This window comes from Schistocerca nitens, chromosome 3 (genome assembly GCF_023898315.1).
Source record: "Schistocerca nitens isolate TAMUIC-IGC-003100 chromosome 3, iqSchNite1.1, whole genome shotgun sequence".
NCBI lineage: Eukaryota > Metazoa > Arthropoda > Insecta > Orthoptera > Acrididae > Schistocerca > Schistocerca nitens.
In genome coordinates, this window is record NC_064616.1 from 204521955 (window position 1) to 204536597 (window position 14643).

At 43.3% G+C, this 14643-nt stretch overlaps 1 protein-coding gene across 1 annotated transcript in view; it reads left to right on the top strand.

Moving 5' to 3' along the window:
* LOC126249149 (ankyrin-3-like) overlaps positions 1 to 14643 on the top strand; it is a 602141-nt gene that overhangs the window by 66263 nt on the left and 521235 nt on the right. The gene's annotated exons all lie outside the window — the stretch shown is intronic.

Sequence of the window (14643 nt, forward strand, 5' to 3'; positions counted from 1 at the left end):
ATTGATTCCTCATGGAAACACATCTAGCGTACTCCTTAATTACGTAAAGCTACATTAGTGCCTGAGAGATCGCTGTGTTGATCGTTTGGCTTCAGATGCTTCACTACCCAGAAATTATTGACTGATATGTAATAGATCGTCCATTACAGTCGACTGATATGCATCCGTAAGGGAAGATGGGCAAGAGTGGGCTCTTGGCGCTCCTGGAATCCGGAGAACAGAATTTTTCTTCATTAGAAAATTCTCATAATCCGTGGATAACCGTAAATCCTCTGGGAGATAATACACTACTAGTCATTAAAATTGCTACACCACGAAAAAGACATGCTACAGACGCGAAATTTAACCGACAGGATGAGGATGCTGTGATATGCAAATGATTAGCTTTTCAGAGCGTTCACACAAGGTTGGCGCCGGTGGCGACACCTACAACGTGCTGACATGAGGAAAGTTCCCAACCTATTTCTCATACACAAACAGCAGTTGACCGGCGTTGCCTGCTGAAACGTTGTTGTGATGCCTCGTGTAAGGAGGAGAAACGCGTATCATCACGTTTCCGACTTTGATAAAGGTCGGATTGTAGCCTATCGCGATTGCGATTTATCGTTCGCGACTTTGCTGTTCGCGTTGGTCGAGATCCAACGACTGTTAGCAGAATATGGAATCGGTGTGTTCAGGAGGGTAATACAGAACGCCGTGCTGGATCCCAACGGCCTCGTATCACCAGCAGTCGAGATGACAGGCATCTTCTGCGCATGGCTGTAACGGATCGTGCAGCCACGTCTCGATCCTCGAGTCAACAGATGGGGACGTTTGCATGACAACAACCATCTGCACGAACAGTTCGACGACGTTTGCAGCAGCAGCATGCCGGCCGCGGTGGTCTAGCGGTTCTGGCGCTGCAGTCCGGAACCGCGGGACTGCTACGGTCGCAGGTTCGAATCCTGCCTCGGGCATGGATGTGTGTGGTGTCCTTAGGTTAGTTAGGTTTAAGTAGTTCTAAGTTCTAGGGGACTTATGACCTAAGATGTTGAGTCCCATAGTGCTCAGAGCCATTTGAACCATTTTTTGACGTTTGCAGCAGAATGGACTGTCAGCTCGGAGGCCAAGGCTGCGGTTACCCTTGACGCTGACACGTTAGTTTTGTTGGCAGATCTGAACATATAAACAAATACGTAATCAGTGCCATTTGTTGCATTGTAAAATGTTAATTACATCCGGAGATATTGTAACCTAAAGTTGACGCTTGAGTACCACTCCTCCGCTGTTCGATCATGTGTATCGGAGAGCACCGAATTACGTAGGAATCCAAAGGGAACGGTGATGGACCTTAGGTACAGAAGAGACTGGAACAGCACATTACGTCAACATGCTAACACCTTTTTATTGGTCTTTTTCACTGACGCACATGTACATTACCATGAGGGGTGAGGTACACGTACACACGTGGTTTCCGTTTTCAATTACGGAGTGGAATAGAGTGCGTCCCAACATGTCAGGCCAATAGATGTTCAATGTAGTGGCCATCATTTGCTGCACACAATTGCAATCTCTGGCGTAATGAATGTCGTACATGCCGCAGTACATCTGGTGTAATGTCGCCGCAGGCTGCCACAATACGTTGTTTCATATCCTCTGGGGTTGTAGGCACATCACGGTACACATTCTCCTTTAACGTACCCCACAGAAAGAAGTCCAGAGGTGTAAGATCAGGAGAACGGGCTGGCCAATTTATGCGTCCTCCACGTACTATGAAACGCCCGTCGAACATCCTGTCAAGGGTCAGCCTAGTGTTAATTGCGGAATGTGCAGGTGCACCATCATGCTGATACCACATACGTCGACGCGTTTCCAGTGGGACATTTTCGAGCAACGTTGGCAGATCATTCTGTAGAAATGCGATGTATGTTGCAGTGCTCTCCGATACACACGATCGAACAGCGCAGGTGTGGTACTCAAGCGTCCACTTTAGGTTGCAATATCTCCGGATGTAATTAACATTTTACAATGCAACAAACGGCACTGATTACGTGTTTTTTTATATGTTCATATCTGCTAACGAAACTAACGTGGCTCCATTTAAAAAAACGTAGGTTTGTGTTAAAAAACATACTTCCGTGCATTTTTCTATGGTTTGTATTAAACCATTACACTAGCCCATCTCCTCACGTTCGGTCTGTGGAATCGGTTCGTCAGTATTTGACGTGGTTTACGAAATATATCCAGCGGTAACGTTAGGTGACTCACCCTGTATATATAATGTGCACACTATAATGCTAGCTGAAATTATAAAAAAAGTGAATGTCTCCAATCTGCAGTGCACTGAACTGGGACCCAAGTCACGACTATATGGTGGGTGGGTGATTATGTTCCACTGAACTGTTGCAGGAGAGCAACGGTTTGCCGAGGGATGTGTGGGCGAGCGTTGTCATGGAGAATGTGTACGCCCTTGCTCAACATTCCTCTTCTCTGGTTCTGAATTGCCCGTTTGTGTACATACTAAGTCTACAAGCAATTGTCCCTGGATTATTAATGTGTGACTTCATACTGTGTTAAAAATAGCATAAGTATGCCAGCATATTACCACCTCCCATTGTTATTTACATTTTGTAACATTTTTTAACTATCCAGTGCCAGTGGTTGCAATTACAGCACAAGTGAGGGAAATTTTTTACACTGAAATTTAGCGTGTTTTGTAATGTAAAATACCTGTCTGTTAAGGCGGTATTATAATGACTGTTTTTTTATCCATTAATAATGCAGTGATATGTTCCTCATAGACTTGGACGTAGCAATAACGTATTTTTTGCGGTGTGTTAATTGTTCAAATGTGGGATATGGGTATATCAGTTAAACTATCTCACTGTGCTAACTGCTTAACATAGGAGATCGGTGTATTTGTTAAAATATCGAACTTCGATAATTGTTTAATGTGGGGTATTGGTGTATTTGTGAAAAATGACACTGTGGTAGCTTTTAAACAATTGAAGTCTAGTATTTATGGAATACTGAGAGAAAATCACGCAGAAAATATAACAAAATATCAATGAGGTGCCCTTACACTGGGGCGCTTACGCCATTTTTAACTTACTATGACATCACAGATTAATAATGCAGGGACGAGGGCCTCGTAGACTTGGTACTTAGCAAAGGTTTAAATAATGCACTTCAGATTGAAGACTTTGTATATAATAGTATTTAGCAATATATTCTTTAGCGATTCCAGGTAGTGACAATGAACAATACAAACTGCGTATATAAGCACAACAGTCATCGAAAATCTTTGCAGAAACGTCCTCTGAGCTGTTGTGATGGAGAAGACCTATAAGCGCGTATCATATAGTTCCCAAAAATCCATACATATACTCACACCACCCGGGTCACTCATTCTCACCACACTAACACTCCTGTCCTCGCGTAGTCGCCAGTACATACTGCCTTGTAATTTGGTAACACAAGAGGTGTTTGAAAATTGAACAATACAGATATATCTGATAAATTCTGACATAATACAAGTCATTCCTAATGCGAAAGCATTTCCATTCATACCACTATACTGAGGTGATAAGTCATGGTATAGAGAGATGAGTCGTTTGCGAACTAACAGGTCCAAAGGAATGGATCACCAAGATAAACGGAACGAGCGAGGAACGAATTCTAAGGAACTGTCTTTCATATTTCACTTCGGTCGCGGCTTCCTACTTATAGTTCCCGGGAACGGGAAATGGCCGGTCTCGTTCACGCAACGGCACGTCGGCCGCTCTCATTCCAACCTCGGTCCCGTCTGTCTCGGTCGCGGCTTTCTACTTACAGTTCCCAGGAACGGGAAACGGTCGGTCTCGTTCCCGGAACGGCACGTCGGCCGGTCTCGTTCCAGCTTCGGTCCCGTTCCCGTCTGTCTCGCTCGTCCGGACTCGTCCTCCTTCGCGTGGCCGCTCGTCACAGTTCATCTGCCGACTTCTCATAGTTATTTCAGTATAGAGTTGTTGTTCATTTCGTTCGCTGCGCACGCCCAGTCTAGATCTGTTGCAAACCTTTTCTGAACTTTGAACTTTCTGGTTCTTTTCGTATTCTATTCAGCGTCCACGATCGGTAATTAAAAGGTATTTTATAATCACGTAAATTATATAATAATTACGTGGTATGTAATACAAACATTTTTTCAGGAAACAAAATTGCATATCAGCTTACTTTACTATTTCGATTAACAGCAAAAGAAATAGTTGTAAAAACTCAAGATTTTTTTGTTATTCCACATGCAAAGGAAGTCGGTACAACATACACGAGTGGCCATTTTCCGTCATTTTTTGATCAAAGGTAAAAGGGCATATTCGTTGTTATGGAAGGCAGACCGACTTACAACCGAATGAAGCCCGCGCTCCATAATCGAGTGTCTGGCGTCACATTTTGTAAAGAGAATGTGATAACATCTACAATATTATTTCATTGGTATAGGGAGGCGCACGAAAAATCGTCCCCGAGTACTACACAACTCATTGTCGCCCACCAATCGTCATCTATTGTTTCGAAGTAGTTGTTTGCATAAGCTTATTTGTTATTTCTTGACAGCCTAATTATTACATGTTAATCTATTCTGCTCGTTGCGGTCAACAAATCGTGCGCTGATGGGCGAGCAGTCTGTACTCTTGGCCAGTTTTTCGTGCGCCACCTTATGTTATTTCACTGTGATCAGCCACATAACGCAACAGTTGGATAACGACAGGTTTTGCAGAATTACGGAAATTACTTCTACAAGTGTGTGAGACTTCTGTTATTAATAAAAACTCTGTGCTCCAGGGGGGAGGCAAGTGCCCCTTCTTGGCACCATCCATCTTCAGTCACCTATGCTACTAATTTTCAGTTTTTCATAAGAACTATGTACCAAGCACAAATGAACCGTGAACGAGTAAAAATGAACGGTTCCCAAAAACGAGCGATCACTTGTGAACTACGAGGGTAATCCCAAAAGTAAGGTCTCATATTTTTTATAAGTACATAGACCTGTTTATTTCTAGAATGGTTTACATCAGTTTACGGCTTGAACATTTAGCTAATTTTCGACATAATCACCATTTCTGCCGATGCATTTTTGTAGACGCTGTGGCAGTTTTTGTATGCCCATGTCACACCAGCTCACCGCCATGCTGTTCAGAAAGTTACGAGCCTCTTCTTTCATCTCGTCGTCGGAGCTGAATCGCTTTCCGGCCAAATGTTCTTTTAATTTAGGGAACAGGTGATAGTCACTGGGCCCCAAGTCACGACTACATGGTGGGTGGGTGATTATGTTCCATTGAACTGTTGCAGGAGAGCAACGGTTTGCCGAGGGATGTGTGGGCGAGCGTTGTCATGGAGAATGTGTACGCCCTTGCTCAACATTCCTCTTCTCCGGTTCTGAATTGCCCGTTTGAGTACCTGTCAGCGTTAATTGTGGTCCCAGCGATTCAGCTCCGACGACGAGGTGAAAGAAGAAGTTCATAACTTTCTGAACAGCATGGCGGCGAGTTGGTATGACATGGGGATACAAAAACTGCCACAGCGTCTACAAAAATGCATCGACAGAAATGGTGATTATGTCGAAAAATAGCTAGATGTTCAAGCTGTAAACTGATGTAAACCATTCTAGAAATCTATGTACTCATAAAAAATAGGAGACCTTACTTTTGGGATTACCCTCGTAGTTCCCAAGGATGAAAAAGTTTGCCCATCTCTAATACACACATATAAAGATGGCGGTAGTATTGCGTACACAAGGCAGAAAAAGGTAGAGCATTCGTGCAGCTGGCATTTGTACTCACATGATTCATGTGAAAATGTAAGCAACTGGATTATGGCCACACAACGGGAATTAATAAACATCGAACGCGGAATGGTAGTTGGAGCTCGACACATGGGACATTCAGTTTTGGAAATCATTAGGGAATTCAGTAATTCGAAGTCCATGGTGTCGAGAGTGTGCCGAGACTTTATCTCTCACCACGGACAACAGAGGCAGACAGCCTTCACTTACCGACCGAGAGCAGCGGTGTTTGGACAGAGTTGTCTGTGCTAACAGACAAGCAACGCTGCGTGAAATAAGCGCAGAAATCGGACTATGGCAGCAGACGACGGATGTGAGTGTCTCTGCTAACAGCACGACATGGCCTGCAGCACCTCTCCTCGGCTCGTGACCATATCGGTAGGAGCCTAGACGGCTGGAAAACCGTGGCCTAGTTGAATGAGTCGTGACTTCATTTGGTAAGAGCTGATGGCATGGCTAGAGTGTGGCACAGACCCCACGAATCCATGGCCCCAAGTTGTCAACAAGGCACTGTGCAAGCTGGTGGCGGCTCCATAATGGTGTGGGCTTTGTTTACGTGGACTAGATTGGGAACTCTGGTCCAACTGAACTGCCAGTTGACTGGAAATGAATATGTTCGTATTCTTGGAGACAATTCTTACCCTTTCAAGGACTTCATGCTGCCAAACAACGATGGAATTTTAATAGACGAGAATGTGCCATGTCACTGGCCACAATAGTTCGCAATTAATTTGAAGAACATTCTGGACAGATCAAAAGAATGGTCTGTCCATCCAGATCGCCCGGCATGAATCCCATCGAGAGGTCTGTTCGTGCACAAAACCCTGCACCGACAACACTTTCGCAATTATGGACGGCTATAGAGGCAGAATGGCTCCTTATTTCTACAGGGGAATTGGCTCTGAGCACTATGGGACTTAACAGCTATGGTCATCAGTTCCCTAGAACTTAGAACTACTTAAACCTAACTAACCTAAGGACATCACACAACACCCGGGAACCCGGGCGCGGGAAGCGAGAACGCTACCGCACGACCACGAGCTGCGGACTACAGGGGAATTCCAAAGACTTGTTGAGTCCATGCCGCGTCGAGTTACCTGCCGGGCAAAAGGAGGTCCGACACTTCAGTGTATATTGGGGATTTTCAGGCATTACTACTACGTTGAACCCATTACCTGAGGAGAAATCTTCAACCAAAGATTTATTACCACTCGTATTTAAATAGTACGTTATAAAGAATAAAATCACTTTAACAGGCCAGGCATGCCATGGCAGCAGTCTGACGAGCGATATTCATGATAGAGATAACAAGAACTCAGTGTCTGGGAACAGTTTTTGTGCTATATCAGATAGCCCTTCGGTCTGCCGCTGCTGCTGGCTGCGTTTCCTGATCCAGTATTACAGGTATCTGCTGCTTATACCTATAAATCTGGTAAGCCGACTCTGGGATGCTGCTGCTGCTATAGCGCTGCAGGCAATACAATTTCGTACATTTGAGTGTTCTTTTCCGACTATTCAGCTTGCACCAGGGGCCCGTTTTGCTGCCGGAAAAAGAAAACTCGTAACTAAAAACACATAAGCTATTAATAACCGAATAGTAATAAGAGAGAGATATCGATGGACTAGTACTAACTTTAGAATGTGCTGGTTTTATTTTTCGTTTTATTCTGTCCGGAAGCGATTGGTGATCTCTGCTCCTAGCGCTTCATGACTCTTATGACTCTTCACTACAGTGTGCAGACATCGTATGGCGAAACTCACACAACAGAGACAGTAATGAAGGGGGAAGAAGGTGGGGGAGGGTGGTACTTGATTTAAGACATCCTATTGGTCTAGAGATGGGGAAGGTGCCCTTGAATTTGGCTGTGGAACCGCGACAGTGGACGGGTTGCCTACATTTGTATGTCACACAATTGCCCGAGAAGCGTGGGCGGTATATCAGGTTTCACCGGAATATGGTTTCCGAATCCGCTCTGATATCCTAATGACACTCAGTAATGTGTGAAATACAGGGAGTTCTGAAACTCCCATTATAAACTTCAAGGCTTGTAGACGGGAGTGAGTACATATTTTGAATAGGACCTATGTCCGGAAACTCACCATTTCCGTTCTACGACGGTTTCAGTTCAGATGTTTGACTCATCCACTTCTGCTTGAGGAATTGAATTAGGCGCGACTCAGTACAATTATTAGATAAATATTCGAAAGGAGTCATAAGAGACATCCATTCATCACTTATGCACATTTGTTTGCATTATCACTGAAGGATTACGTGTTTACATTAGTCCAAAACAAAGAACAGCTCAGCAAACTAAACGTACGGAACAGTGCTGATGCATTACCACAGCGGCTCGATGTGGCGACCATCAATATTGTTACAGATATTGTACCTACGAAACATGTTCTGGTGCACACTCTCCATCACATCTGCTGTCTCTTCAGTTTCTAGTGCAGCGGCCAGAACTCGTGCCAGCAGATTTTCCTCCGTCTCTACAGGAGCCACGTAAACTGAACTTTGGAGGGTAGACGTTAAGTGACACCAGATGACCGTCTTACGTAGTACACGTCATTCTGCCTACCCTATTACATATCATGACAAGCAAGTCCGAGACTTTTCTCTTTCCCTCAGCAGACGTGGACGCAGTACACATCTGACCTGAAACCGTCGCTGGAAATTTGCTCCTAATCAAAATATTGTGTACTCACTCCCCTCTACAAGTCCTAGAAGTTTGTAAAGAGATTTCCGAACACCCTGTATAATTGACTGAAAGAAATCTGAAATAACCACAAAGGGTTGAAACTAATAGGATTGATTAATATGTGATATATCTTAGCAGCATTTATTCGGAACAACACATCATCGAGACTAGCAAAAACACATGAAAGTGGGCTGTTATTTTTGTATAAGACATGCTGTCAAGAGTAATAATAGTGATGGGTTCTTTTGTTGTATCAAAGACCACACTTCATTTGCTGTCCATATAAAAGTACAGAATCCAAGCGAATGTATCATCAATTAATCAAATGCAATAAATTTCAACAAGATATAAGTAGTACATATTATGATAGTTGCCACTAATTATCATATGCTCATCTTTTAAGCACACATTTCACACTCTCTACTTTCCCTAACTTGATCTACGTCAGAATTCAGTATCGTACCAAAAACATGTATTGTTTGAGTGCGTAATATTTTCGAAATTTGGCAATATGTATCACATTATTTATCAGAACTGCAAAATATTTCGATGCTGTATCGCAGCCTGTGCTATTTCGTTACGTCTGTTAACATATTACTTCTGGAACGACCATGTAAACATTAGTTCACAGTTAATTTGTCACAATTTATATTGAATTTGCTATTAAAGATATTATCTTCTTTGATTTTCTTCGGCCAGAATGTTAAGTGTGTTCATCGTGTCACCAGAAAATAGTCGTGGCAGCGCTGGGTGCAGAGGAGACGATGCCACAAGTTTAAAAGATATATCATGGAAATTTAGTCCGGATTTATGTGTGAATCCTCCAGGTTACCCGAGAGCGCTAATGCGCGGCTACCTGGACTCGGGCAGGCGTGCCGGCCCCGGATCGAATCCGCCGGGCGGATTACCGACGAAGGCCAGTGTGCCGGATAGCCTGCATGTGGTTTTTAGGCGGTTTTCCATATCCCACTAGGTGAATACTGGGCTGGTCCCCACGTCCCGCCTCAGTTACACGACTCGCAGACATCTGAACTGAACACGTTCGCACTGTCCCATGAATTACACTAGACGCAGACAGCTGGGGTACACTCATTCCATCCCCGCGGGGGGGGGGGGGGGGGGGGGGGGGTTGCGTGGTGGCGACAGGAAGGGCATCCGGCCATTCCTTAAATTAACCTCGCCAAATCCGTCCCCAACCACGCCGACGCTCCGAAACCGCTGGACAACGGCACAAGCAAAGGAAAGAAAGAAGAAAGATTTATGCATGAACCCTGTGAGATGTTGCCGGTAGTGTACCTATGCAGCAAAGCGGGCCGTCTTTGTAAGCGACGTCTAGGCCTCGATGTTTCCATGAGCGATGCCACGTATTATTTCAATTCAGTTGCATCCACAGCCACGGCAATTAGTAAATTTTACCGCCAAATTTATATTCCCTCATTAATGACGGAAGCTTGAGTATCACTTTCTAGTTGTTACCAGTTTTGTGGCTGGTTGATTTGGGGGAGGGGACCAAACTTAGAGGTAATCGGTCCCACCAGTTTTGTGGCAGAAGGTTATGTAGTGTTTAGCAGTTACGGGCTTCACAAAACCCATGCATATCACATGAGTTGAAAACCTGAACCCGTAATCGATAGACAAAATGTGTCGACCGTCCTTTACACAACGAAATAGCTCTTTCGTCGATGACCGAAATATGAAGGCAAAATGAAAATTATCGGTTTGGTACGGAAACGGAATTTGTTTTTGATACGTGCCTCGTGTGAAAAATGGAAATTTGTGGTAAGTTCTATGGGACCAAACTGCTGAGGTCATCGGTCCCTATTCTTACACACTACTTAATCCAACTTAAACTACAGGGTGTCCAGAAAAGGACTCCCTGATTTCAAAATTAAATATCTCGAAAACAAAGATCGATAGAGGAATGCAGTAAACGGTATGTTTATTGTGAAAGCTGTAAGACGTTTATACAGTAGTTTGAAATAATAGTTACAAAAGCTGCTAACAGATGGCGCTGTACGCTGTACAGCTCATATCAGCATACATAAGTGAAATAATCGTATGAAAACAATCTTTGCAAACAATCACATCACAATGTTTTCAAAATGTTCACCATTGGCACTACAGAGGTGGCGCAAACGAAGAATAAAATTCGCCATCACATTTCGCAGTGTCTCAACCGAAATGGATTCATATGCCACAGAGATCGCCGATTCAAGCTCGTCCAGCGTGGCGGGATGCTTCGGGTAGACCATGTCTTTCACTGTGCCCCACAAAAAAAGTCACAGGGAGTCAAATCCGGCGAATATGGAGGCCAATCCATGCCTGCACCAGTAAATTTGGGATATTCCAAAGCAATGACTCGATTCCCGAAGTATTCCTCAAGAAAGCGAAACACTTGTTCGGTCCGATGTGGTCGGGCTCCATCTTGCATAAACCATTCAGTACCTGGTCGATCTTCTAACGCTTGCTGCGTGGCGACAAATTGTTCAAAAATTGCAACGTAACGTGCACCAGTGACCGTTTCTCGAATGAAAAAAGGGCCAATAATGCCTCTGCATCTGAGACTGGTTTGAAGCGTTCCAGCACGCAGAAAATACTGAGAACCTTTTGGAACATTAAATTGTGCTTGAAAACTTCGCCTTGTTGCCGTAGTACTCTCTTCTAACCTGTGGTACTCTAGCACCAGAAAAACGCGTTGTTCAAAGGAGTACATGGTTTTAATCTCTTCCTTCGGTACGCTAACCTCCTTTCACCTTTCAATAGTGGAACTGATCGCTCTGGGCTTCGGATCACTATTTATACTAGGCTTTACGTATGGCGATTACAGCGCCATCTGTTAGCAACTTTTGTAACTGTTATTTCAAACTGCTGTATAAACTTCTTACAGCTTTCACAATAAACATACCGTTTACTGCATTCCTCTATCGATCTTTGTTCTCGAGATATTTAATTTTGAAATCAGGGAGTCCTTTTCTGGACACCCTGTAACTTACACTAAGGACAACACACACTCCCCCTCGTGTGAAGCTCTGTTGCTTTCCTATATTTTATAATTTTGATACGGCAAATATATAACTGTGATTTCGATACAGATGATCATATTTGCAGCATTTCGTTCTTAATGCTTGAGGTAATGTTTCAATAAAGAAGTAACTTACAGCTACTGTGGGAAATAATGATTTTTTAGATAAATCCTTTGACAAGCCTTACAACCAAGGTCGGTGAAAACATGTATACAAAACTGAAGAGCTATATATAATATGCCAGTGCGTTGCATTTTAAATGACAACACTATCTTTCAGCGACTGGTATTTTGGGAAAACTAAAAATATAGCTAATTACACCATATTTCTCGGATAGAGGATTATTACTACAATTTTCTGAGAGAGAATTACTCTGACGTCGACTGCGGCTGTATTAAAATGAATAAATTTAACTTGATAAAGTACAGAGATTGTGTCGCTTTGTCATAAATCTTGTTTTCTTCTGCATTGCCTAGTTTGCTTCTGTAGGCCAAATAAACAGCATAGCCGGTACGTTTACGTCCTTTCTTTTAGAGAATCCCACTTTATACGAACTACTCCTAGATGTTTTCCATAGAGTACAACAAAGAAATCAAGTTGCAGTTGTTTCACATTAAGAACATGCATACTAAAGATAAGAGTGCAGTTAAATTCTTGATATGAGCGGTAGAGTAATCATTTGAACGTCGCGAACATAAGTAACTAGTATAGCTAAATGATCATGAGATATCCTTCTGTATAATCTACGTATGTTAGCTCTGTATATGGAAAAGAAACTCTACCGAGAAGCGAATTCTACATCATTCTGCGTTCTTTTCTGCTTTAGTCCGACTAATCTTTCAGCACTTCATCTTGTTTTGGTGCTCATGTAGCATTTGTAAGTGCGAATTGTCTTCGCAGTTATTAGCTGCATTTGACGAATAATCTGAAATAAGCGTCCCAACTTAATCTGTACATTTCGGCAATAGAGAAATGACTCGAACTTTACGTTATTATTTAGACGCAAAACAATTAAAAGGTTATTTCTGTCTCTCACTCTTTTTCTAACATTTCATAGCCTCATATTCTTGACTATATCTTTTAGTTTGTGAACCTATTTTAGTGCCACTCGTGAGGTAATAGGTTACCATTAAGTGTAAACTGTGGTCTTCCTAGGCAGCTGTGACGGAATGGGTATACGGTCAGTCCAAAAAATTTCGAGAATGGATAAATAAAAAAAAGCAGAAAAAAGTTAATATGGTGCTTTTAACGCATCAGGTGTTCTACATTGTCTTCCAGCGCTTGAATACAACGCGCAGATGCTCATAGAACCATATGAAACTAGATTTTCTTTGGGATGTTCTATTTGCGAGTCACGTTGACTTGAATACTGGTTATGTCGTGAAAGCGTTGACCCTCCATGTGATTTCTGCACTTTGTAGTTTTGTTGTAGGTTCGTACTGATAAGTCTCGTCAGCTGTGATGTTTGATGTATTTTCCAGAAAAGAATTTTCCGCTCTCTGCATTTCAATCAAGTCGCGGCAGACGTCCTTGAGTTATATATTTTGTGTGCGTGCGCGCGCGCGTATATCGGGAGTCGAGGTCTGCGAAACAAACTTTTTCAATCTTTTCTCTTTCAAATCATTATTTAGAATGTGTCGAACATTTGATTTATAGACGTAGCTCCATTGCGTTTTGTGAGACATCAGCGATGACACACTACAGCCGTACGTCCACTACTGCCTGCTCACAACTGACTAGTAGAATGCAATTATTATTTTTTTTTTACAGTTGTTAGTTCAAGCTACCTCTGTAGATACTTCTCAGGCGCCGTTTATAAGCAAGGAGTAAAAGCAGTCTCTGAACTTTCTGGACGCACGGTGTAAGCTGAAACAAGTGTGTACGGGTATGTACTCCCACTCGAGAATAAATTTATCACATTGGTCATAGAGTTCGGTACATCGACGAGCCTCTACAATACCTGGTATTGTTATGGCAGTGGCCAGACAACATTCTAAACATAGGAGGTATCAGTTCGCAAACCTCTTGTCGCAGTAAATCGCCAACATTGCACGGATACTACCACTAACGAATAGTATCCTGTTCCAGATGTCAGCTGAATTCAAATTCAACTATTATCTGTATCAGCTCAATGACACTTATCGCACGGTGGGCACGGAACTGTCACCTCAGAAGAAAGGACTGATAATGTTGCCCCGACAGTCCGACTGTGTAGCAGCTCTGCGTTATCGTTCCGAATCAAAGCATATGTCATCTCAACAATTCCCAATTAAAATAGTCCCAGACCATCTCTCTGTCTCCTCTCTACCTTGTAGCGACTCCAGTATTCGGGTATCATCACTGAAGTCTACTATGAACGCATGTCTTAGGCCAGTGATACATAAGCAGTATGTACGATCAGAAACATGTTTCAAAATTATCAGAGTTCATTGTTGCCGTGCCTTCGCTCTACTTTCTCAGCGGTGGTGATCGAGACTCTTATGGGTAAGTCTACTCCGAAGTTCACGTTATGCGTTCACTTGACAAATTTCGTTATGATAAAGGTCAGGTGGGGACTACAGATGAGGTCCTTCCTTCAGTGTTTCGTTACCACAGCGAAATCTACCGTTTTCTTTCAAAGGGCGACCTTTATTACAGCTGCTGTTTTTGCGCCTGGTCACATCGGCGTTGCGCTGTGCCTCCTCCTCCTTCTGGTAGTTTGTGTAGCACTATCTTATCCTGTTCCAGTCGTGGGTGGTGCGCGATAAGAATGATTGCTGCTAAGTCTCCCTGCCAGCTCCAATCTTTTTAATCTTAATTTCACGGTCCGTTCTCAAAATACACTCCTGGAAATTGAAATAAGAACACCGTGAATTCATTGTCCCAGGAAGGGGAAACTTTATTGACACATTCCTGGGGTCAGATACATTACATGATCACACTGACAGAACCACAGGCACATAGACACAGGCAACAGAGCATGCACAATGTCGGCACTAGTACAGTGTATATCCACCTTTCGCAGCAATGCAGGCTGCTATTCTCCCATGGAGACGATCGTAGAGATGCTGGATGTAGTCCTGTGGAACGGCTTGCCATGCCATTTCCACCTGGCGCCTCAGTTGGACCAGCGTTCGTGCTGGAC